The sequence below is a fragment of the Lygodium microphyllum genome, chromosome 15 (assembly GCF_053477565.2).
Source record: "Lygodium microphyllum isolate KBCC chromosome 15, Lygodium_microphyllum_v1.1.10, whole genome shotgun sequence".
NCBI lineage: Eukaryota > Viridiplantae > Streptophyta > Polypodiopsida > Schizaeales > Lygodiaceae > Lygodium > Lygodium microphyllum.
Window position 1 is genome coordinate 147,770,479 of NC_141149.1, and position 28,000 is coordinate 147,798,478.

Genomic DNA, 28,000 nt, shown 5'->3' on the forward strand with positions numbered 1-28,000 from the left:
TGCAAAAGCATAACACCCTCTCCCTAATTCTTACTGAGCATTCACCATCCCCTCTAAATGTATGTAAAGACACTCCCCATTACCAAGCACACACAACCATCCTCTAGTTTTAGATGAGAACGCAAGTCCCAGAGGCATTGTTGCAATAAGAGGTTGAGATAAGGGTACTCTTATATGTAGAAAATTTGTGAAACTACCAAATATTTGCCTTATGATCTCTATTTGAAACTTTTCTTTTGAGAAAGGATTAATCTAAGCCCTCAATGCACCACTAATGTGGCTTGAAACTATTGATCAAATGATCTCTTGACCACATATCACTATTTGAGTGCTAGCTCCATCTATGCCACCACCATTGTCACTGCCAACTTGATGTAAGTAATGAGATCAATATAAATACAAATGAGAAGGAAAAAACCATGATTCTATTAGGTAACCAAAATAGTAATACATTGTAGAGCAAACTTTTGATATCCTCAACTCAATTTGTTTCATATTATAAGCATTGCATTGCTATACTCTCTTATTACCAACGTACTTTGTTTGTGAGTGATATATTTATGCTATCAATTGATTCCTGTATAATGTTAATCAAGCTCCGAGAAACAGTGTTCTAAGCATTGGTATAATGTACTTGAGATATTTTTCTAGCCTTGGAGTAGGATGGTCCTCGAGGGTAGACCGTGTGACCACTAATAGTGATGTGGATTGATTAAAAGATATCTAGCATCAAGACGAAAGATAGGTGGAGAACATAACCCAATCCTATGTTGAAAGATATGAAAAATGATGTATGCTCTAGGAAGAGATGCTCCATATCCCATAAGCATAGTGAGGACAGTGGAACAACCCAAACACTACATAAGCATGTACCAACTAGCTCTTAATCCAATGCAATATCATTGTACTTTTTGTCCCTTCAGTCAAGTGTCATTGTCTAGACACACAAGATTATTCTTATGAGTCAAGCTACCATCTTGGAATCTAATTCACTTGTGTGATAGTCTCTCCTTCTTGTCTATGTTATCATGATTTTTCTTTTTCTCTTCCATTTGCCCTTCCATTCACCATATCCATACTCTAGATTCATGCATTCTAACATGGTATCAGAGGGCATGGCCCAGCATGGCTACGCCCCAAGGAGGTCAGTCATAAATATATCTATGTATCATGTGAGTTCAACATAAAGAATTTTTAAAATACCATTTTTACACATTTTTTACATATAGAAGAGTCCCATATAAAGGGGTTACTTATAGATGGAATTGAAAAGGGTTATGTTTTATTAAGGGAAAATTCATTGATAAGGATATTTATAAATCGGTCTTGAATACACGTGATATAGATGGTATACATATAGTGAACTACCTAGACTAAGGGGGGGCTAAGCTCATAAAAAATTTCATTAAGCTCCCCTTCATCTTTGGTTAGTTCATTGTCAGCTCATGAGTTCATTTCTTACTCCAACTCCACTCTTTTCTTCATGGCAGCCATAGCTAGCCTACACCTACCCTAGTTGGAGCTTTCAAATCTCTCAAACTAGGGCATATCTCACTAAACTTTCCTCTGTGGACCTCTTTTTCTACTTAGGAGGAAACTTCTTGTCACTTCAAATATCAAAATTTTCCTTCTTTGAGCTTAGCATTACATGAATTCATCATCAATGCATGTTCAACACCTGCGCATATTCCTACGGCCTGCTCTCTTTGCACGCAATGTGATTGTCAATGAGCTCATAGGGAAATTGAACCTCCATACCTAAGATCTCTCCAATCAAACGGTTTTCAAAATGGTCATCTCTGTGAGTTGCAATCTGTGAAAAACCAAGCCCTTGTCCTGAAACCCTAAACAAGAAGCTACAACCATTTGGGTTGAAGCTCATAAAACACTTCATTTTGTCACTCCTCTTGGATCATTCAAGTGTTTGTCACTCTAATTTGGTGCTCCACTCAGTTCCCAACACTTCAAATTAGTAAGGAGGGGAGAAATCATCTCAACATCGAGTTCTTCAAAGCATAGTATCTTTTGATACTCATTTTAGTGCTTCCTATCAAGGACAAGGAATACATACTGCTATCAAACATCCAAAGGCTCTTCAAACTCAAGCGATCATTGTAGAGGATTTTGATGCTACAAATGACATTGTTGATGTCAAAAATGAATTCAAAGAAGAGTTACTTAAAGTTGATATTGAAATAACGGATGACAAGTTTATTGAAGCAATCATTGACACATCCAAGAACAGCTCATTTGCTAGTTTTACTTCACATGAAAATTTTAATGTGGAATGCCCAATTAATTGAATCCCCTTGTACTAAGCCTCAATCTCATTGTAAAGGGATAGACACTACCCAAGTATACTTGCGGTAAGACCTTGTTCAAAATGTTTGAACTTGAGAAAATAGCCAAATTCAATGGTGAAGGCTTTCACACCTAGAAAGAAAAGACAATGTACCATCTCATGAGAAAAGACCTCTGGGATCTAGTTGAGGATGATATAGGTGATGCAGATGGCAAGAAGGAAGATGATGAAGACGGGCTAAACAAGTCTAGTTTTAGAGAAAAGAGTGGAAAAAGATGAACAATGAGGCTCTAGGCATCATTGCTTTGGGACTATCTGATGATGTATTGCACCATATCTTTGATATCATTTTTAAACTAAATTTTTTCATTTATTTAGATAAAAGTTTTGATATTTCTAATTGATGGGTTCGGACTGATCACAATTAGTGAGAATTGATCTTATATTCATTTCTAATCCACATAAATCCTAGAATCACAACAAAATCCCCAAAATTTATCATTTCTATGAAATGACTAGGCTGCCTATGAGCTAGTCTGCTGGGCCATGTCATCATGTGGGGGGGGGGAGAAAGCAACCAAGTGTAGGAACTCATCATTTGAGGGGGAGTGTTGAAAGATATGGCAAATGATGTATGCTCTAGGAAGAGATTCTTCATATCCCATAAGCACAGTGATGAGAATGGAACAACCCAAAGGCTACAAAAGCATAGACTTGGTTGTTATTTCAATGCAATGTCATTGTACTTTTTGTCCCTTGAGTCTTAGTGTCATTGTCTGCGCACACAACATTGTGTTTATGAGTCCAAGCTTCCATCTTGGAACCTAATTCACTTGTGTGACAATTAGTCCTTCTTGTCTATGTTATCATGAGTCTTCTCTTTCTCTTCTATCCGCCACCATAGCCATGCTCTAGATCCATGCATCCTAACATCCTAGTGATTCCTTTAGTGGGGATGAAGGGTTAGATGTTGGCAAAAACATTACCAACTAGCTCAGTGCCTTTTTAGCCACCTAGGATGAGATATGATCCCTTGCAGTATACCTGATGAGAGACAACAAGACTAGACTACAGCTAATAGTGAATTAATTTTTTTAACCTGATGAAATCAATGTTAATGAATAACTCTTTAGCTATTATTTATAAAGAAAATGTTTTGGATTATTAGTTGGTATGTCATGCTTACATGAATGGTTTTATGAACTTGTGTAATACATTAATCAAGAAGGCTAATTAGTTATATATGTCAAAATTGTATGGCAACATAAATTGTTTAGATAACAAAAGCTTGCTAGATGAGTGGGTGGAAAGGGGGTGGATGATGATCTCAACATTTGAATTCTATGAATAAGTGGATTCAATTAGTCTAATATAATTTTAGGTTATTATTTAATACTACCTACAAGGTAGGACATTATTTTAGGACAATGTAGTGTAACTATGTTATAAGAAAGGGGTTCATACATCCCTCCCATTCATTTACACTCTCATTCAACTAAGTAAAGTGTTGTTTACTCTTGTCTTTTAGAGATTGCCAATAGCCAATCTCTTTCAAAGAGTTGCTAGATTAAGATTGACCTTCAAAGTTTAGGTGTACCCTCAGGTTGTAGCCCTTTGGATTAAGATTTGATGCGTCATCACCATAAGGTATACTCAAAGTTCACTCAATCAACTAGATCCATGCATCTTATGCAACCAAAATGGTGTTGTTTATATCTAAGAAGTTTTTACAACATTATTAAATGTTGCCTCCCTTAACTTTGCTAGAAATTGGTATCTTTTTCCTTTGGGTGACAACACACACACACACATGTTTTGAATTGCGAGAGCGGGAATGGGGTGAATTTTGGGTATCGACATAGTGTAACATGTGAAGCTACTTTAAGTGTTTTGTTAAAGGTAATTATAGACATAGATGACCTTACTAAGACTACCATGTCTTGTGATAAAGAACTGCTCTTCAATAACTAAGGACCGCAAGATCTACCATGTCTTGGGAAGATGTGTGGTACGTATCTCTACTGAATATCTCTAGACGAATTAACAGCTTACCCTAAGGTTGGATGGCGAATTAACCCCTACCCTAATGGTTGAAAAGAGGATACTTAATATCAAAACGACTTTTAATGCAAACACGAAAGCTGGAGGCACAAACATGCAAGAAAACGTCTGAACGCTTGCATTTGAAACAGCATGCATTTCCCAGGCGGCCTTGGTTTCTCATTATTTTGATTCAATGATGATATAATTTCCAGAGTATCAGACTTACTGTTGGATATGGCCACTGGGAATGTGATTTCCACCAGTGCTTGAGAAGTGAAGTAGTCGAAACGGGAAGCTTACCAGCCCGCCTCTTCCTCGCGATCTCATCCCTCATACCAGCCAGTCTACTGCGATAATTCTGCTATACAATCAAAATAACAGATTATGATTAGCGCGGAGATACATATGCGTACCGCATAGAAGTGGTTAGCCCGTCTAAAACAGAAGTGTTTCCATGCCTGTTTGAGCTCCATCTTTAATTCTTTCCTTATGCTCTCCGCGAGCCTCCTCTCGTCATCGGTGGGAAGTAAGGAGTCAATTAGTCCGCTGGTGTTGGGCTGCGTGCGATGAATTGCATGAATAAAGGAGCTGTCTTCGTTACAAGTATTCGTGCATTCGATCTCTTCGTCAGCGAGTAACTCATCCTCATCGTCGGACATCATCAAAGCCTGGCTAATTTCCGTCTCAACCGCCTCTGGCCCTGCAGTACGAGTGATATAACGAGCACGAACATTTGGCTTCATTACACGAGTAATCGCAACGAATCAGATGAATGACGTAAGTGCCACGTACCGGCAACAGCGAAGAAGGCTTGCCGGAGGTCGGCTAGAGCGGTGAGGGCCTCGGTGACATGGACGTGCATGTGGTCGCGGAGCTGCTCTCTGAAAGTTTGGAGCAGCAAGATGTAGCTCACCTAGGAAAAAACACAGAGAGAGAGAGAGGCCCAGGGGGCGATTAAGTCTAACGGCTTTCAAGAGGTTAAATAAACAAAGTTCTATGACGCCCGATAAGATAAGTACCATGAAGTGGTCGATGTGCTCTTCGTCGGGAGATGGCGGAGTGTCGTAATTGCATGATCGCCTGGCCGCTCTCTCATGCCAGCTCTTCCTGTTCGATCTGCACATTTCTCATAAGCTGATCACCATCATCATCCCTCGTATTGCTCTGGCCCAGTATTGTACGCTCGTCGTTAGCGCCCACGGCAAGGCACGCCACGTGGGCTTCCAGAAGAGTCGCGAAAAGCGGGTGCGACACGATGTGTCCATCTTGGGCATGCTTCATCCACCGATAATCATCCTCACTGCCTGCAATAACTGAGGGGTTTTGGTTCATACTTCTGCTCTTCATATCAGGAATTAGGTTATCAGTGTTCACTGTTCGGCGGCTCATTCCATACTGTGTGTGAGAATCTTCGGACAGATAAGTGCCGGCCTGATTTCGCTCTCTGTGACTGAGATTATTAATGTTCCAAGGCAAGACGTCTGATCTGGAAGCAAAACTAGCTGAAGCGGGTCGAAGATCAAGGCTGCTCCTTGGCGGCGCATTGCCGTAATTCATACACTGATACATTGTAGAATTCGTCTTGTCGTGATCATGCCGTGAATATCCTGCTGCATGCGACATCGTATTCACGCAAGTCTTCAAACGCTTGCCCAAATTACAGTCTCTGGGATCTTCCATGATACTAAGTGTGAGCGACAGCTAGCGCTTAAACAATGGTCCGCCAAGCTGGGCTCAACAAAGGAAGCTACTTCAATGAGGGATGCCAACTATGAACCTGAAAGGACGATCACGATATAGCCATGCCTTTTACGCACAGAGAGAGAGAGAGAGAGAGCCTGCTGTCTGATCAGAGGCTAGGTTCGTCCTAAATCTGTCAATGTCCTAAACGCATAGTACAATTATGAGAAGACAGTGGTCGTCACCTTCACATTGACAATAACAACCACGGCACCATATCGTTTACGCATATCAAAATTATCCTAACATGATTGATCGACATGACTCTTACTCTATTAACTGTAGCAAATACTAAGATCGAACGTATGGACAGAGAATACAACTGCTTTCTTATTTCAACTACACAAAACATCAAAGTTCAAACTGCATTCCCTTCTTATTACCTATCAATCCACGGGTAGAAGTCCTTTCGCAAACAATGACCTCTCTCACGACATGCCCATGCATGCTCCATGGACGGTCGTACTACCCCCTCAAGACCCCCTCCTTACAGCTACAACGCACACCTTTTTGGATGCATTCATGTGTATGTGAGCTCTAGCCATCACTATTATATAGACGCGCCCTAGTTGATCATATAGATGAATGCATATGTGAGCTTTCATGCAAAGGCCACATCGAGAATTTCAATTTAAGCTGGATACTTTCGTTGCATTTAAAGCTAACTTTCACATCCTTGCAATCGCCCTTAGGACACCTTTGTACATTGATCAAATAATCCATACACAAGGAACCATAGACACAAAATTAGATAGGAAATAGACCTATATTTGGTAAATGTACAAATTTTCCTAGTTAATACCTAGGGGATTTTTTATTGAAACTAGGTTTTTAAATTTACTAGATGATTTCACATTAACTAGTAAAATAAGGTTTTAGATGGTGAAGTGAGATGACTTTCTATATAACATCCAATGTAGCCATGTTTAGTAGATTAAAATATCAAGTTCTAACTACTAAAATAAGTGTGCATAGTCAATTAGAGCAAATTTGTATAGTCATGCTTACATAACCAAGTAACACGCATCCCAATTCATAGACTTAACTATTAGCCATGTAGAACAATGTCATCTCAAATAAGACAATGTGAATTTACACTCGAAACAAATATGTTTGTATGTATCCAAAATGTACATATACTCTAAGATATGCATTATGCCTCCATATGCAATTGGATTAATTTTAATTCCCACACACATGTCACAAAAGGTCTCTGTCTCTCTGTCTCTGTCTCTCTCTCTCTCTCTGTATCTTTCTCTCTCTGCTCTGTCTGTGTATTAGGATTTCTGATTCCATTATGTATTGCATTTTGTAAATCATCAATGGGACGGTCGTCGGACTAGAATCAGCCGACTGAGCGCGTCTGCCAGCGCGTCTACATTTTCGTGTAGACGCAGGTATAGACACAAAGAAATATTTTCTCTCATTGCATCTGAGGACGCGTCTCAGAGCGCATGTGCTCTGCAGTCTATACGCGATGATACACGCACGCGCCAGAGCATTGACCTGGAATATGCGTCTGACATCGCGTCTATATTGCATCTCAGATGCGAATATAGACGCCCTGGATAGAGGGTTGACTTTAGGAACGCGTCTGAGAGCGCGTCTAACCTGCAATTTAGACGCGGTCATACACACGCCAGCACTCCCAGCTCTAATAAAAAATAATATATTTTTGCAATGATGAATGTGACCAATCCCATGTTTGTGTTTATCAGTTTTCTTGTTTATAAGAAGCATTAGCACTTAAGTTTTATGCTCAATGTCTAAAGAAAGCTCTTTGAAAATGTTTAGGTATGGATGAAGGTAATATATGATTTTTTGTATGCAAACAAATTTGTATTTTTCCTGTGTTTTTTTTGCAGATGTCGTATCCTGGTTCATCTAGCAATGACCTGGATTTGGATCGCATGAATGATACATTGGCCTCATTCGGTAGGGGGGTCAATGCATTTTTTGGAGGTTTTCCTAGTAGGGAAGACTTCATGGGAGAGATGACTAGACACCTTGGCTACTCTCCCATAGCAGACGAGGTGTTCAGCGTCATGTCTGGAACGCCTTTGACGTCTTTGCCTGGCACTACTTCCCAAACTCCAATTGCAGGTACTCCACATGCAGGTACTCCAATTGTAGGTACTCCACGTGCAAGTGCTCCACGTGCAGCACCTGTACGTGCATCGACTGAAGCACAAGCGTCAGCCGACGCATGTGCATCTGCAGAAACACGTGCATCCAGTGAGGCAGAGGGTAGTCGACAGAGAGAGAGGAGAGAGAGTCGAGGGGGAGGACGAGGCTTGTGTGGGGGTTGCCTAGGAGGTGGTGAGCAATCACCCTCACCAATAGATCACGTAGAGGAGCATGTATGCTACTACTATAGAGTTACAGTTAGTGGTGGCATCTTCCATGATGATGAAGGAAGGGATGTAATGGCGTACATGAGGAGCGTCGTGCATACGACGTATAAAGATTGTTTCATCTACTTTAAAAATCAGAAAAGCAGCTTGTGGCAGGAGGTATTGAGGGCAGTCTATAGGAGGTACCCAAATCCTGAGGGTCAGCGATTCTCGGATTATTGGGGACACACAAAAGTGAGGAATTTGCTTCACAACAAAAGATCCCGCCTCATGACACATGCCAGGGACTCACTGCGGAGGCAAGAGGAGGGGCATGGAGCCTATAGCCAACCACCTATGTGCCACCGCATAGAGTGGAAGAAAGCCAAGAATAAAGCAGTAGAGAAAGTGAAGAGTCACCAGCACACAGAGACGCGACAGATCTAAATGGAAACCATGGGATCGTCGCATTACGGATCGGGCGGCAGAGAGTCGTGGGAGGCAGAGTTTGTAAGTATATTTTGATTTCTAGTTTTTTAAAATTTATATTTCTTTCAATTCTTTATATAATTTGCTCTAATACATTGTGTCTCATAATTGTTTGTATATATCATAATTTTTTTGCAGACTACTATCGTTGGTAGGATACCTACTCCTAGAGAGGTAGGTTACCATCGAGGCTATAACCGCGCAGCCACATGGCTTCACTTCTATGAGGAGGGTCTCATCACTAAGGACCAATACAACCAGGCTATGAGGATTCGACAACCAGAGGATGTATGTTTTTCTTACTTTCCTATTAAAAGTATAGCTAATTATAACTTTTTATCCACCATGTAAGCAACCTTGATCTTTTGTGTGTATAGGCGAACCCGGATGTGGAGCATAGCAAGGAGGGGGATAGCGACGCTAGTAGCCATGGTGGTACTAGCGAAGATGTTTCTTCTTCAGATTCGTAGAGGAGCACCATACCTCTTCTATGGCCTTGTTTTCTTGTATATGTATTATCCATCTTTGAGCCTACTGCTTGCGGCCACGCTTTAGGTCGCAAGCACTTAAACTTCCCATGTAAATGCTTTTGCTCTATAATGAATACATGGATTTTTATTTTCAATTCTCGTGCTTTTAGATCCATTGTCTTTTTCCCAAATGCACAATCTGATGTATGGGAGGGAAAAAAAAAACCAGAGAGCATCCTGGTTTTTTTTTTCTAGTTCTGTTTTGCGCATCTATCCGCGCGTCTAAATTGCAGAAAATGCACGTTTATAAGCGCGCCTACAATGCAGAGTACACGCGTTAGATAATTCAAATTTTAAAAAGAAACTAAATATCTTTAAAAAAAGGATTTTTTGTTTTCCATTCGCGTCTACGGGTGATTGTAAAAGTGTGTCTATGAGCATGTCTATATGCCCGTCTAACTGCCAGATAGACGCGCTAATAGATGCACAAAATAAATTAAATAAATAGTAATTTTGGTTTATGATGCGCTTGTATTCACACATGTATATGTGCGTCTATTGCGCGTCTATTTTTGCATGTAAATTCGTTCATACATGCGATTATAGACGCGACACTGTAGACGCGCCCGTAAGATTTTCTCTATATTAAAAAATCGCGTCTAAAAGTGCGTCTATGAGGCCTTTTTGTTGTAGTGCGTCCTATAATTCCTTATTGAATGCCCTAAATCCCTTGCATTCATGAAGGAGGGAGGGGATGCCATGTGTCAGCGAAAATGTGGCTTTTCAATCACTTAATATAACCACCCTAGTTTATGGACCATGTGCCATAGCCATCATCTTCAAGTTTCCATATGCTTAGGAGTAGCTAATGTTAGTTATTTAAGAAAAATGTTATTATAATATGATATTATTTGTTCTGATGGATGGGTGTGCCCTTGTTTATAAGGCGTCCAAATAACTTTTACTCATTGTTTTTGCTTGTCCTAATGCTAGATATATTGTGCACTTGAGGAAACATTTCAAGCATTGCGTTCATCGAGTTGAATGGGTGAGATTTTGTTTTAATGTGAAAAGGAAATATCCACAATGTCTTAAAAATGGTATTGTATTTTTTTTATCCTTGGGTGTTTGGTGTGGCGTGTGGTGGCGCTTCTTCATTCTCCTTCTTCCTCTCCTTGGTAAGTTACCCTTCCTTGATGCTTGCTTACTGCTTCTTCTTGTTCTCCTCTCTCTTGTACTCTCTTTCTTCCTCTCCTTGGATTTCCTTTTTCCCTTCTTATGTGTTTGAAATGAAAGAAGAGGTGAGTCATGAGGAGATGAGGCATGAAGAGACTAGGTGAGGCATGAAGAGATTGCATGTCGGCTAAACTCAAGCTTCAAAACTGCAAAAAACGCGGGAAAGGAAAGGCGCAGTTTGAAAAGAAATGATTTAACTATGGTTTGAATTTTGACGTGTGCGCTTATTTTGGCGTGTATATGCGCGTCTATTGTTCATGTAAATGTGAGTATAGATGAGAAAATAGACGCTAATATAGACACATACATAAACGTGGATATAGACGCGCATTTAGGCTTTATCATAATTTTTTGTTTTTAAGATAAGTTTTGATAGTGAATTCTTATCATAAGTTTTAATGTATTTCTGATGAGTTTTGTGTATTTAAAATTGAGATCTTAGAATAGTTAATACGCTAGCTTGAAGTTTTTATGTAAACATATGAATTATAAATATTTTGATGTTGTCATGAATTAGGTTTAATCATATCGTCGTCATCACCTAGTGCGGTGCATGTTGATGAGTCAACGAGCACATCCTCAAGTGAGGATGAAACATTACGTCTTCATAATCGAGATGCATGGCTACGACAAAAAATTAAATGCATGTGTGATCATTGTCGAGGGTGTATTTTTCGAGCACGTCGAATTGCAATGTCACACCTCAACTTGTATGGAAAATGGGACCAAGAAAAATCACCGGTATTCATTTTTTTTTTTACCACTAAGATTGCAAGTCTATGTTACTCAATATATATCAACGTACATGAAACTCCCTTTTGTGGTTGAGCAGGATGCGGTGCCACATTCTCAGATGCTCCCTCCCGGGCGTCGAGAGGCTGCAAAACGTTGATGCGAGGAGGCAGAGTCTTCAAGAAGAATAGAGACTCACGACCATGATAGTAGCCCTCATGAAATGCCCCATCAAGTCGTAGAGGATGAGATTTTGGACAACATGGTACACCATCTATTTTCACAACCGGTTTAGGGAGAATGTCACTCTACGAAGCCAGATGATCCACTATACATAGCATCATCTACTCCGTTATATGAAGGTTGTACGTACTCCGTTCTTCGTGCGTCCCTCGAGATACTTAACTTACAAACAATTTATGGATGGAGTAATGTCAGTTTGGATGCGTTATTGAAGTAGGTATCAATTTAGTTTGGCTTATGAATCATAATATTATATGTTCTATTTTGAAATCAGATGGACATTTACTTAGAGCCTTTGGTTGAAGAGTTAGAAATGTTATGGGAAGGTATTGAGGTACAAGATACAAGTGCATCGGCATTCTCTAGAGATTTCACATTGAAGGCCATGTTGTTGTGGACCATGCATGACTTTCCAGGATACGGAGAGTGTTCAGGGACATGTATATAACTTTATATTTAAAGTTCAAGACTTGAATCAATTGCATTTTATTAATTCACTTGTTTGTTCAGGTTTAACCACATCAGGATATCATGCATGTCCTATTTGCGGTCCCTCTCTAGTTTCCTCTAGGCCGGCACGTTTAAAGAAGGTTATCTATGACAATCATCATCAATTTCTTTCTATTGACCATCCCAAATATGTTCTCCCTACTAATGGAATGACTCCACAATCTCTAACCATTCGAGATTGGAAGGAGAGATAGATTAATGCCGACAGCCACCCTCCACTCGGCATGAGTCGGTAAGAAGTGCATTTCTCTCGATTGACTTTAAAGTATTTAGCATGATGAATTGTTTACATAATATATTGTTTGTTTGTTAGGTTCTCTATATTTTTTTGTCTTCCGTACTGGACTGAACTCAAGATCAATCACCTGTACCCCATGCACATATTCAAAAATGTTGTATCTACATTATGGGATCACTTGATAGGGGCTCGTGATTCAGTCAATGTAAGGGAGGATTTACGTAACATTGGTCGCATGAGATGAGCTTGGCCACCCATTGGACCTAGAGGAAAGATTGAGCTACCCCATGCACTAATACCTTAAGGAAAAGGAATGAGTAAAGTGCTAACAAAAGAAGAACTTCGTAAGTTAAATAGTTTTTGTGTGCTCAATAGTGATGTAATGAGCAAATGGGTGACACTATATAATGAAGCAAGGACAAGAAGAAAAAGTGAAAGATAAGCATTTCGCACTAGATATGGACATAATGTCTCATTTCCAGATCATCTAAATAGAATCCCACGTCATATTGATATAGATTGGTTACATGAGGAAATGGAGAGAATGGAAAAAGAGGAGGAAATTAATATATCTCAAGAAGAGTGGAAATACGCACGAGGTTGCTTTTCAAAGGTGAGACATACTATCAATTAATTTGTTTCTATAAGTTATATTTTATATAAATAATTGACATGTTTGATCTTTTATCTTTTACTACTAGTGCACATTATTCAATGCACTTTGTTGTGAGGGTAAACATCTTCGAACTCAACGTATAGATGAAAAGAGAAATACCCAAGATTGTGGTGTCCTTGCTCACTTCGAGGATGCCAATGGTACCATGGAAGGTTATTGTGGCTTGATCCAAGATATTCTGAAGCTTGACTTCAGATGATTCTTTATATATGTACTGGATGTCAAGTGGTTTAAAGAAGTGGTAACAAATTTCTTGTACTGGATGTCAAGTGGTTTTGTAATCATTGACTCTACCGAATTTCACCAAAACAAGAATGACACATTAGTACTACCTCAACAATGCGAGCAGGTATATATGCAAAAGCTAAATTTTTAATATGTATACATGTGATGCATATACACAATATAATAAGTATTTAAGTTTCTTGCTTTTGTTTTTCAAATACAGGTTGTTTATCATCCAATGGTAAACAATAACCGATGGTGGTATGTCATCCCTATATCTAATCATTCAAAACCAATATATGGTAATATTACCGACATGGAGATAGCAGATGACAATCCAACAATTAATGATGATGTGCATGATGACACCATAATGGATGATATGCGTGATATAGTACAAGATGAACCTCACGAGGATGTTCAAGGAAATGCAGAAGAAGACAATAATGTGATTGTCGATGATATTGATGAAGTTATTCAGCAATATAGCAACACATCTGATAGTGGGATAGACTTATTTGTTTATTTACCTAGGCCTAGAAGTAGATAGTTTAGCAAGGGCTAATCTCATTGAAGATGAGATGGATCATTCACTGTAACATACTTAATTTGCATAATGATTCAATGTGTATTCTTACTTCTATGGTTTTTATCATGCGCACACGTGCATACTCAAGAATCAATAGTCAAGTTTAAAGCTAAATTGAATTTTTCATAATAAAAAGGAAGTATTTTTTATCATCTTCAAGTAGAGAAATTACGAGATACATATTGCAATGCTTGCTACTAATTGTATAATAAGGTTTCTGTTGCTTGCCGCTAACTACTTATATCAGGCTTGTCAACTGGAGGAACTGCCATTCATTAGAGAGCAATGAAAAAATAATTATTAACTCTGGTTTTTTTATTCAATGATTCAATGTGTATTCTTAATTCTATGGTTTTTATCACGTGCATGCTTAAGAATGAGTTTCAGGTGGTTAAATAATTATTCACTTTGGTTTTTTAATTATATTAATTCCAATTTTAGGTGGTTAAATAATTGCGCGTCTGGTGGCGCGTCTATATTGGTGTCTATTTGCGCGGATATATAGACGCAAAATTGCGCGTCTGGTGGCGCGTCTATATTGGCGTCTATTTGTGCGGATATATAGACGCAAAATTCGCATCTATTTACACGCTCTTTTACACGCACATATAGATGCAATGATAGACACGCCCGACTTTGCGCGTCTAACATGCACATCTATGCCTCGTTTCTGTTGTAGTGATGTGATGAAACACTAAGCTCAAGCACAAGGTAGTAGAAGCAAGAAAATGGGATGGAGATGGATTATGCCAATGATGTTACTATTGGAGAGAACATGCAAGAATTGGAGAAGAAGATGCAAGATGATAGGAAATTATTCAATGAGAAGAAGAGAGGCACCATGCATGGAGACTAAAAAGCAAGTGTTGCATGCTCTAGTGGCAATCTTGTTGCCACACATTTGGAAGGGGTACGCTAAGTATTCTCTATATAGCCTACATTTGTATTTTTATGGAAGGCCCCCCCTTCAGGATGAGTTTTTTTGCAAAATGGTTTTGGCTCACCTTTAGATCAAAAGCCAAGATCACTTAATTCTTCTTTGTCATGAGAGGTTTCTTTTAGATCTTGGTTTCAACGAAAGCATAAGGAGACCATATTTTGGATTTAGCTATTTGGTTCAAAGGGAACCTTGTTCACTAGCTCCCATGGCATGCTCTTTTTATCCCTAAGAAGGTCTTGTTACTTGAATGCCTAGCATGGATTAGTTTTCTTAGCCTTCTTTTACTACTCAATGGAGAAATTTATGTGCTAGTACAAGCTCTTGGCAAAGTGCTCTATGTTCCTACGATAGCATCAACCAATCAAACATTTATTAGTGTAGAGAAGTTGGCTTGTATACTATGGGATAGCAGAAAAAAGATCCTTGAGATGCTTAAGCTTTTTGATCCTCATGCACTACAAGATACAGGCCTCATACCGACATTCAAAATGACGCAAATGTTTATAAGAAAAAATACCCATGTCATTGTTAAAAGCATCGGTATAAGCATCTCTATAAAATTATCGCAAAAACTACTGTGACACAGATAGCAACACTTTGCAACACAGATAACGACGACAATAAGGACACGTGTAGAGAAATTAGCGATGGTTATAGAGGAAACAAAATTTTGTGGCAGGGTAGTGCTTTATAATATTCTACAAAGCAATTATACGTGGATATACAATGTTCATCAAGACAAGCACAAATACTTAATCCCATAAGATTGATAACTCATAGAATAAGTACAAGACTAGTGATAGTGCGATTTTATACAAAGGATGATAAATACATCTAAGGAACAATATATGAAATATGCATGCACAAATCATAGGACCAAAAAAGAAGAGGGTGTGAACTCCACGAACCTCACCACATACTACAGATCCTCACCATGACAAAGCTCATCCCGACGTAAAGAAGCATTGAACAGACTCTACAAAATGAACAATTAGACATTAGTCCACCATACATAATGCATTAAAAAAAATAGCGACTATAGACAATAAAGATAATTACTAGGCCACCGCGTGCATACAATCTATCGATGAGTGCAATGAGACCATGTCTCTCTACATATCAAGTTTCCAAACATGTGGGATCACGGTTTGTGATGGAGTGTTGCAAAGAAAACAAAATACAATTTTTAGAAACACGATTATTAGTACAAGTGATATTGCAAATAAGAAAGTGAGAAGAACCAAAAGAAAAGTTACAAAGTCCTCCATATAAATCCTATGGCCGCCACTCCCTAGATGATGCACAACCATTGCCTCAAATCGTGCCCTCGCTGCCTCCTGTATCCTATATCATATTTTTTTTTCCTATATCGTGAAAAAGCTTATATATACATCATCTTATTTAAAAAGATTATTTAATTGATCTATATGATGCCATAATATGGTGATACTATATTCTTACTCAAGTTGATCCCTAATGGCTAACGAAATGGTAAATAGAGGCAACAAATGGTACATTACCCCAATGTAGAATTGGAAATTTTCTATCACTTGCCTCGATGCCAATGCTAGTAACGAGTTGCTTGGCAGTTGCTCAAAGGAGGGCTTGCTCATCATCGTCAGAAACTTCCACATAGCTATCGATGGTTATGGCATGCATGTCCCTCTACAATACACAAAGATATATAAGCACAAGAATATGATAAGGATATTACAAAACCATAATTAAGATTTATTAACAAGGCCTAGCCTAGCCTAGCTTAGCTATTGCATGGTGGTGGAGTGCTCCAACATAATAAACAATTGCATGTATCATATTTCCACTTATGTCCCGCATGATTGCAATAGGCAGAAAAGCTAATGATGATGATGATGTCATGGTGTAAGTGTTCCTCTTGTATTGTAGTAGGCATATAGAACTAGTCTTTCTAGTGGCTATCCACTAATTATAATAGCTATCAAGGGCTACCAAAATCTATGGAGCCTTCTCAAGACTTACAACACTCTTCTTCCTTCCAAAAGAACATATCCCATGATGTATATAGGTCAATGGCCATGACCTACTCAAAATTAATCCTTGCCCTCAATGCCCAAATTATTTTAGTTGCCTTCGTTACAAAGAATGGTGCCCTCATGGTGTCTCCTTCTATTATACACAATTAAAATTCCTGAATTGGAAAAACACTGGCATTCACTTGGAAAAACAATAAAAAAGTTTTCTTAGAGACAAGGAATGTATACCTTTATTCCATAAAACACAAGAAAGTCTCTTGCAAAGTCATAGAGCAATCCCCCCAAGATTTGTTTCACTTTTGTTAATCTTTTGATCGTGTGTGTGAAAATGAAATATTGATGACATATTTGCAATGGTGGAAAATGATCATACCTTGAAGGGAAAGAGAATGCTTGATGAAGTGAGACAAGACTAGTCAATAATGGTGTAACAAATCCATTACTTATCAAAAGACTTTTAATTTAATGCTTCAACTCAAAGAAAGCCCAACAACAAACATTGAGAACAATAGAGAGACTAGAAAAGCAAAGAAAACTTACATGGCAATGTGCCAAGCATTTAAATTGACCCCAACTTGCATCAACTTAACAAGATCATGGAAAATGGCTTCTAGTTATTTCAGTTAAAGCATTCCAAGAGACAGACCCAAAAATTTCATGCTCAACTTATCCTAGAGTTCTTTTCTCGGCATGTCCAATGATTAGAGACTAAATCCCACCTTGTAGTCTTCTTCTTCCACTAAAGTGGCACCCTTGCAACATCTTACTTGCTCTTATATTATTATAGCATGATTCCATTTTACTACTTTTAGTAGGCTATCTTTCTAGGATACAATCAATTTAAACAGACCCCAACTTGGCTGATCATTTTACTCCGCCTTTTGAGATGGTCAAGAACATTGAAAATATTACAAGCAAGCCTTGATATTATTCAACACAGCTTTTGCAATAAATACTTGAGCAAAAAACATAGATGAAGTAATGTATAATTGTAAAAAATAGTGTACCATAAAACTCCCCTCCCCCACCCCCTGCTATCATGGAAACCAGTACCCTTCACTCTTTGCTTAGAATGTAGTAGGTAGGTGACTTGACATATCACAACATATACCCCAAATATCTATTTTGCAAGGTAAATTGCTAGGTCCTTATTGCTTGAAATGGGCCATCATAAACCATAAATGCCATTGCTACTGCCTGAGTATTACAAGAAGATCACTTCCAACATGGAATAACACAACTGGAAAAGCCCTAGTGATATCAAAGGAAGATCACTTCTAGCATGGAATTATGTACTAATCTTGCAAATAAGAGTATGAGCTACTCAAATTGTTGAGCTTTTACTATTAGAGTAGCATTTAGATCAATTCAGCACTATGTTCCTAGGATAATGAGAGTGATGTTGCAAATTGGTAGCCATATTACTGCTTAATTGGATAAAGAAAAAGAGATGAGCCAGGTACCAAACATCCCAATAGAAATGTATTATCATAGCAACCCATTGTATCAACTGTAGTAAACTAAAGGGGGTGCATATTAGAGCAGCCCATTCAATTAGCTAGTGAAATGTAGGCAACCCATTTTATCAACCAAAAGCCAAAGGGAGTGCATCAGTGTAGCCCATTTTATCAACAGAGGAAAAAGAGAAGTGAGATACCATACATCTCAATAGAAATACACTATCATAGTAGCCCATTTTATCAAGCACTAAACCGAAGGGAGTGCATTAGAACAACATATTTAATGAGTCCGTGAGCTATAAGGAACCCACCTAGTAACCTGAAGGGAGTGCATCTGACCCATGGACCACATTTCAAGCAAGCTCTAATGGCTATCTCTCACCTAGCCGACGCACCTTCAAACCTACGAGTGTAGTGAGCTTACCTCGATACCAAAATGAGTTACCTCCTCCCTCTCACACAGCAGTAGCTCCACAATCCTAGATGCTATCTCAAGTATCCTCAAGCCTCCTCCATTGAGCTCCATCCACTATAGCCACATGCGCATGAGAAAAGAGAAGAGAAGAAGAGCAGCGAAGATGGTGAAGAGCTTCATCCTCTTGATCCCTCACTCCCACACACTCTCACACTCCCTCTCTAAAGAGCACACATACAAGCAAGGTGAAGAGAAGAAGACAAGAAGAGAGGGCTCTTTTGTTAGCCACACACCAAAGAACAAGATTCATTCACTTTTTGAACTTTATATATAAGCCCTAAAATCCCATGGGCACCCATCCCTTTTTACATGACTGGCCGTTGTGGCAACATCCTCTTTCCTATTTCCCTCTTCTTGCCTCATGCCTTAAGCCCATATCCATCTATTCGTTTACAAATGGCACAGGAGGGAGCCTTGTGCTCTTTTACAAGAGTTTTTAGAGTTTTTTTAGGTGCCTTCCATTTAAAATTGAACTTTTTGCATCACCATAGCTTTAGGGGCCGCCTCTACGTCTTTGCTCTTTTTCTATCATTTTTTTGCTCTTTGCTTCATATTTTTGCCATCTCGAATTGAGACTAACACTACCCCCCTATGAGGCAGGTGCTAGCCCCATGGACTTCCAGCTCTTTATTGTGGAGGGGTGGGCTCTGGGGGCAAGTGGCTGGTGGGGTGATGATAGGGCCACATGTGGACTCTGTTGATTGGAAAACTTTGGTAATGATTTGGATGGAGAACCCAAGGTATGTCCAATGGATGATATTGGTAGCCTCCGAAGTTGGTGGTTTGCAGCCTCTTGTTGTACTTGAAAGGAGAAAGTGCTCTACCTAAGGGGAGTGTCTAACTCACCGTGTAATGCTATGTGCTTGTGCCGGTGGAACACGGAGTTGCGTCCAACCAGAGGCAAGCCTGGGTGATATCCCACACTTGAGGATCACGTTCGTGTGAAGGAGGTGCAGTGTGTGTAGCTTAGGGTGGCAGGTCTATGAGTGTTATCGCCCTAGGTATGTCCTGATCTCCTTGAGGTATCCTAAGCATGAAGTGGGGCGTCAAAAAGGGCTAGGGGGTTAGGAACGTAGCCGGCCAACCGAGGCCATCGGGCGTGCCTAACTTGAGGACCCCTAGGTGTAGTGACTGTGAGCTATGTGCCACAACTTGTGTTTAGATGTGTCCTATGCTCCTTTCATTGTTATTTGTTTGCTCTCTTTGTGTTTGGTATTTTCTTTTTCTTTCTTTTTTTCTTGCTGATGTACATGATTCAGGCAGTAGCTAATTGCTAGTTATCATCATCAGAATGTGGTGGGGAAGGGGATTTAATGGAGTGACTCAAAAATTTCTAGCTCTGCATGTAAACCTTAAGGTTAAGCGAACATGGAGAGAGGTGGTTAAGAGGAATGGGTGGTTATAGCGGGTAAATTGGCTGTCACTCATATCCTCGAGAATAGCTAGGCAGAAGAAAGATAGAAGACTGGCTCCCATCATTAGTCAGATCATTGCACATCTATCTATGGCATTAGGATAAAAACAGATTGGGGGGAGACCATGTTCTGTTAATGTGGGATCTTGCTTAAGTAATATTTTTAATACCCTAAGGTAGTTTCATTTGGTAATGAACGCAGGATCGCGACAGGAGGAGAAGTCAGCAATGAAGTAGGTCATGGTAGCATCTAGGCTATCTGAGGTGAAAGTGAGGGTTTGCGCTAAGGTAGTAGTATGCGGGTTATATGTGATGGGGAAGTCATAGAAACCATGGATGTTTGTATCAAAATCTATGCCTACCCTATGAGGATATGCCATGAAGGTGGGGATGTTTCTCTCGGACGGGAGGATATTATAAAAAACCATCCAAGAGAACACATTTTCGTCTCAAATGCATCTCCGCCACAGTGGTAGCACTCATATCTAGGAATAGAAAGAGGCACTTCAAGTACCTTATTTTGCCAATACTCCGCATCCTCAGTGCCCCAGAGGATGGAATTCTTCTCTCTTTGTCTCTACTCTTGATCTTCCAATTCTCTGCTCATTCTCTCCTCCTCTTTTCTTTCAAGGCTCAACTTTTCGGTCATGGTTTCCATCTCTCTATGGTGTTGCTCCTCTTCTTGCTTCCTTTCTTCTTCCCTTGCGGCAAACTCTTCCATGCCTCATTCGATCTAATCTGTTTTTGATGCCAAACCCTCATGTTGCATGATTAAAAGTTTATATTCTCTGTGGATTTTCACTAGCTTTTGATTTTCATCTTCGAGATGTTGCTGCTAGCGTTCCTCCTTGTTATCTTTGGTCTTTATTTCCTATTTTACATCAAATATCTCCTTTTTTTGCATAGCTATTTGCCTCGTCTTTTCAAGCTAGAAGGTTTCAATCAACCCCTTTTCCACTTCCAACTTGGCCCACCACTATCTTTATTTCCTCCTTTGCCTTCTCTAGCTGAGAGACCAGTTCAGCAACATATTCATCATAGTTTTCTCATGGTGCCATAGTAGTAGGGATTGGAGTGGTTGAGGCTTTCACCTTTTGACATTTCAAATCCTACCTAGACTCGACATCTATGGGGCCGATCTTTTTTGCTCCCAGTGGCCATAGTCTCCATACTCTTTCCTTGGGCCAGTTCCTTATTAATGAAATACTGCATCCAAGGCACAAAATTGTTTATATCGGCACTATCCAGGATGCTTGGAGTGAGAGTGGTTGCTTCACTAGTGGGCACCAAGAGGGGTGGGATGGGATGGATGGAAGCCTTGCCCTTTCCTTCGATGACCACAAGCGGTATGACTTCGCGTATATGAGTGCTTGAGCTAGGTACCTCATCCGTAAGTGGACTTAAAGCCCTGAGGTCATCAAGTCGGCTTTGATGTTCTATGCACCGGCGAGTTGCTTTATCCATGTCTTCCTCCTTCTTTCTCCTCAACTTTGCCTCCTTTTCCACAGCTGTTCTCTCTCTCTCTTCCTCTATTTTCCTTGATTCTTTTGCTAGCTTTTCAACTTCTTCCTTCTCTTTCTTCTTCCTCTCTTCAGCCTCTTTTTCCGTCTCCTTCTTGGCTTTTTCTAGATCTTATTTTCCCTTCTTCTTGCTCTCATCTTAGTTTCTTGTTGTGAGCTATCTTTTTATTGGGCTTCTTTTCTTTTTTCCTTTTGGTTGAGCCTCCTGATCCTCCTTTTGTGTCTCAATTTCTGTCATGTTTCTCGATGGCTCTTTCTCCTCTGCTGGTGGATTGGCGACCTATCTAGAGTCTCATCCTCTCATTCTTCTCCTTGCTGAGCTTCTTTTACAACTCCTTGGATGAGGGCTTTCAGCACACTTCCATATCCGATGAAAGAGGCTTTCAAGGAAGGTTTCTTTCTGTCGGTACTTTTAGAGGATGGGAGCTCTCCACCTACCTGTTTGTTGCCCATGGCTAATGCTTTGGATAATTGGTCTATAGTCTTGCGCACTTAGCTGTTCCACTGTACCTCATCCAAGGTGTGGATTGCCACATTCTCTAGCACATGCACACTGATTCGGTGCATGAGGGAGTTATAGCACTGACTAGAGAAGAGTGAGTGCACGGATTTTGTCTGCATGCAGGCCTTAGCATTGGGGATATCCTGTATAATGATGCCATTGTTTGTCAAAACATCTTCTCTCTTCATCTTTAGTATAGCATATACATCTCTCTTATGTTTCTTTTCCACTTTAGGTTCCAACCCCAATGCCTTCTCCACCAAGACCTCGTTCAATGGCACCTACAATTGTTTAGCAATCTCCCCTCCTCCCATATTCATCATTTCGCATTCTTGATCGGGATTGTGTACGTTCTCAAAAATTTAACACACTTTGTGTGGTTAGGCTCCTGCACAAACTTCTCTAAGTACCTCAAGAGGTTACACTGTTCCACCACTCTCCTTGCAGCCTCCTCATTGGCTACCACCTCCTCGAGGTCGTGGATATTGCAAAATTTCAGCTGATTATAAGCATGGTTTTCTAAGCTGATGTCGTACTTCGTCCTCTGCTCCTCTGTGAAAGGGAGTCCATGAGCATGATCTTGCTGCAACATCTTTCGTTCCTGTCATGAACCATGATTCCCATTAGTGCTTTCAAAAAAATTATTTGCTAAAAATAAAGAAATCATGTTTGTTGAATGAAAACATTTAAGCTCCTAAATAAACTTTCATTTCAAACTTTTCACCCTTTATTTCAAAATTTTTGTGACATTTTTCCTCAATCACAAGTTAACATGTTTCTTTTCTTTTTGTGTTTAAGTGTAGACTGAGGTTTTCATGACACTGTGTATTTATTATGTGTTTATGCGTTTGCTTGATTTTGATTGTTTTGATTTGACTCACCTTACCCCCTACCCTTGTGGATTTGAGAAGAATCCTTCCTATGATTGAAGGTTAGCAGGCTTAGGGTATCGAGCGTACGGTTTGAGTGTTTACCTTTGCATGAGCCAAGCATTGAAATCTGAATCGTACTCCAACTGAGCTTTGTAGTCCAGATCAAAGGGTCGGTTGCCTACGTGTGTGATGTAAGTAAGGACATCCGTTAGGAAGTCGCCGGAATCGACATGGCTAGCAATGTGTAGCTCTTCCTCGGTCAGGAGGGGATCAAGGTAAGGGTGTCTTTTGATGTACACTTCCATGGGTCAGCCACAAATAGTTAACACCCTATATACAAGGTTGGAGCGACATAAGTTGGGTCATACTCCGATATCTTGATTACACGTCGTTGCTTAGCATTGGTCATTATTTGGCATCCTTCGAGTTTCCATTGCAATCGAAGAGTTTACCAATTCTGTAAGAATGGGGATTAGGTAGATCTTTGCACCTTTTTGGTGCTTATGATTGAAGGCAATCAGCCACTAATCTTCGCAAAGGGCACCCGTTCTAGACTTAGGTTGTACTCCTAGTGCAGCTCCTCTACTGAATAGCAAAATTTGCTCAATTGTGAGTACTCTTCCATTTTATTTTTTCCTAAGAGATTCCAATTGATAGTGAGGGTTAGACATACCATGGCCCTCTCCTGAAAGTAAAATAATACTTTATGTATATAAAATTTGAAATGATGTTAGATGCACCTCCGTGGCATTATTATCAAGTATTTCTGATTAGTGGGGTTGATGGAAGTGGCAATGCAGCTTATTTTCTTTATCAGATTTTGGTAAAGATGACCACTAGTCTAGTCAGCTGTAGTTTCCACTATCTACAATCAAGTGTGCAGAGAACCTTAGATTCTTAAAACTAGATATTCATAGCAACAATTATAGTTGACCCTTTTGTTGTATTGATCAAGGCATAGGCAATTGCAAACCAAAGATTTGCAAATTGCTTTGGAAAGTCTACTAAATTCTCATTGTGACCACATAGCATATCCTTCTTCATGTCTTCAGATATGTTTTGTGAAACCATACCGAAGCTCGAAGAGTAACCCCGTGGTGATATTTTTGCTATAAGATCTTGCAGCTTCTAATAACTGTATTTTCTTTGTGGGTTTTTTTGTTGGAGACTAAAAGGGATTGAGTGTTTCCTTTGGCATCAATCCATCAATAACATCATGGCTTCTTCCAAGTCTTATTTGCAACTTGCATGACTTCAATCTCTCATGCATCCTCTTACATTCGTGTTGCTACATAAATATTAGCTATAATGATATAGGCTACATAAATATTAGCTATGCATATATAATCAAAATCCAGTGCCCTAAGCCTCGTGGCTAACTCGGCCTGCACTGGAAAGACGTGCAACTTGATTCCCATATATATACAGGGTTGCAGACAAAGGAAGGGCAGGAGGGTTGAAAATTTTAGCACTCATTAACTCTCTAATTTGCAGGCTTTTCTCACAACTTGAATACAATTCTCACCCTCACCACATACAAGGGTTAGGACCATGCGATTTGAGGACCCTTCATCACTGAGATGGGGACATTTTGCTTACTGCTGACCCATATAGGGTTCACCACACAAAAGGGTCACCACCAAGCGATATGGTACTCTTTGCCCTTGCGAGGGGCCTCTCTCTTTGTAGTGACCCATTATGGGTTTAAACCATGTGAGGGTCACGACCAAGCAATAAGCTCTTAGGAATCAAAATAGTGAGATCGACCACATGTGCTAGCTATATGGCAAACTACATGAAGTCCTAGCTAAATTTGAGAAAATATAAAAAAAAGAAAGTGAATCCCGAACAAACTAATACCATGGAATCTCACCTCTAGATTTCTTCAAGGATCTCTCTTCATCATTAAACTAGATTGATGTTTTATTAGATTGCTCCACAGAGCAGCTATCCTTGCATGCACCAATGGTTAGGGTCTATGTCTCCTTCGGCATGGACCACATTGTCTTGTTGATGCTACAAGGGGATTTCATCCCCTCATTGCGCTTCATCATTGGGGGCTTCACCAAGGTAGTTTTAACGGCCCCCTTCCTTGATGAAGTACTCATGGCAACATGCAAATAGGCAAGCTAGATGCAAATCGCCAAGAAGAGAGTTTGAGCAGCACATGAAAGAGGCCTAGGGGTTGCATTGAAAGCTTAATGGCTAGAGAGGGCTCGTGTTGTATCTGGTGCAATGAGCTTTTGCACATCTCATGTGCCCCTCAATTGGATGATGGTGAGATTCATTTACACGATAGCACATTTCTCAGTAGTTCAAACTAGAGTCTACTCGATTGAAACCCAGCCATAGGTGATCATAATGACACCATAGATCTACGTCGTGACTTGACACCATTTGGGCTAGCAATGTGCTCAAATTTCTATACAATTTTAACTTTTCATATCTAGGGATTTCCCTCCAAAATTCAAACTAAGAATTAATGGAAACAACAATTTGACATAGACAAAACTAATCCTTTATTGTACCACCAAACCGTGCATTCGCCTACCAAGGGCTAATTTTTCTCTAGATTGCATGTTTTTCTCTCAATGGTGTATTTTATAAATTGAATAGCACTTTCTCTCTCCTCGATTTCTTACAGGGCCAAAAATTGACCTCAAAACTCCCTAATGAGAGACAACCTCATGTAATTAGATAAGCACGATGTGCAAGGTATACATTGTGCTAATGAAGATTTTTTTTGAAAATAAATGCAATAGCTTATCTCGTAGTTGAATAGCTTATTAATCCACTATTTGTTCTATAAAGGAGTTGTGGAAATATGGAATCATCTTTTTTGGGAATGCCCTCACGCTATGCAATATGGCACTACAACAAAAACGAGGCATAGACGTGCATGTTAGATGCGCAAGTCGGGCGCATCTATCATAGTGTCTATAAGTGCGTGTAAACGTGCGTGTAAATAGACGCGAATTGTGCGTCTATATATCCGCGCAAATAGACGCTAATATAGACGCGCCAGCAGATGCACAATTATATAACCACCTAAAATTACAATTCACATAATTAAAAAACCAAATTTAATAATTATTTAACCACCTGAAATTGATTCTTGAGCATGCACGTGTGCGCATGATAAAAACCATAGAATTAAGAATACACATTGAATCATTGAATTAAAAAAATAGAGTTAATAATTCCTCGAAGTACCATTGGCATCCTCGAAGTGAGCAAGGACACCACAATCTTGGGTATTTCTCTTTTCATCTATACGTTGAGTTCGAAGATGTTTACCCTCACACCAAAGTGCATTGAATAATGTGCACTAGTCATAAAAGATAAAAGATCAAACTAGACATGCTGGACCCTCACAAGGTGTTCAAATAACTAGACATGCTGGACCCTTACGAGGTGTCTGTAGCAAAATATATTGGGTAGATGAAAGAGCCCTTAAGCTATGGTACACTTACTTGGGCCTTAAAACAAAGATCAGCATTACTCCTACTCTAGACTTGGATAAAAGTGCCAGTGAGACTCGAGTGTTTTATGGCTCAAGACTCAATCGATGAATGGGAAAACATCACGTCCACATCTAGGTTCTATCCCACCCTTCAAGTTCAAAAAGGGCATGGGATTTGGAATTCCTGGCTTTTTTAAAGGCAAACCAAAATCATTGAATAGTTTGATGGAAGGCCCTCCCTTTTTCTATTTTGAAAATGTTGAGAACGTTCCCAATTCAGAGTGGGAGACCATAAAATGGCATTTTAATGGCATAGATCCAGAGTTCACAGACTCTAAATATTTTTCAGCATGCTTTAGGCTGAGGTGGTTATGTTTATAACCTTCCAGTAGATGGAAGAAGGTTGATTCTTCCCCCTGCTCCCATGACAATCTTTGAGGTGCTTCCGAAAGCAAAGAAGTATTGGCCCCCATGGGATCCGAGAGAGAAGCTGAATTGCATAAACACATGCGGTGCCCCTAGCACTATAACGTCGAGGGAGCAGGGAGAGTGGTGCGGAAGGATGAGGAGGTCGAGGGCTTTGTGGGGGTTGCCTAGGTGGTGGCTCTCATTCACCCTCGCCGGAAAATGAGAGAGGTGAGCCTCCACAAATGTACTACTCTATCACTGATGTTGGTGGTATCTTGCATGACTTTGAGGGGAGGGAAGTGATAGCCTACTTGAGGAGTGTCGTGCATGCCATATACAAAGATTGCATGATTCCCTTCAAGCACCAAAAAAATGGTTTGTGGCAAGAGGTGCTGCAGGCAGTACATAAAATGTACCCTAATCCTGAGAATTCACGATTCTCAGATGATTGGGGACGGTCAAAGGTGAGAGACGCGCTTCATAACAAGAGGTCTCACCTTATGATGCGCGCCAAGGAGTCATTGCGGAGACAAGAGCAGGGGCGCCCTGGATATGGCCAACCACCCAATTGCCACCGCAAGGAGTGGAAAGAGGCCAAGAAGAGAGCAGCGGACGCGACGTATCCAGATGGCAACCATGGGATCGTCGCATTATGGATCGGGTGGCAGGGAGTCATGGGAGGCTGAGTTTGTAAGTATTATTTGATTTCTTTTTTTAAATTAAATTTTATAATTTGTTTCACTTCATTATGTAGTGTGTTTTAATACGTTGTATGTTCAAATTGTTTTGTAGTATCATATCGTTGGTAGGATGCCTACTCCTAGAGAGGTAGGCTACCATCGAGGTCATAACCGGGCGTCCACTTGGCAGCATTTCTACGAGAAGGGACTCATCACGGAGGAGCAATATAATCGCGCCATGAGGATTCCACCACCAGAAGAGGTATGTTTTATTTTTTACATGAAAAGTATAGATAACTCTAATTTATTGTTTGTAATGGTATTTATATACCTTAATCCTTTGTGTAGGCGAACCCTGATGCAGTTGAGGATAGTGAAGGGCGGACTAGCAGTAGCGGTGGCGGCAACGGCAACGGCACATGCAACGG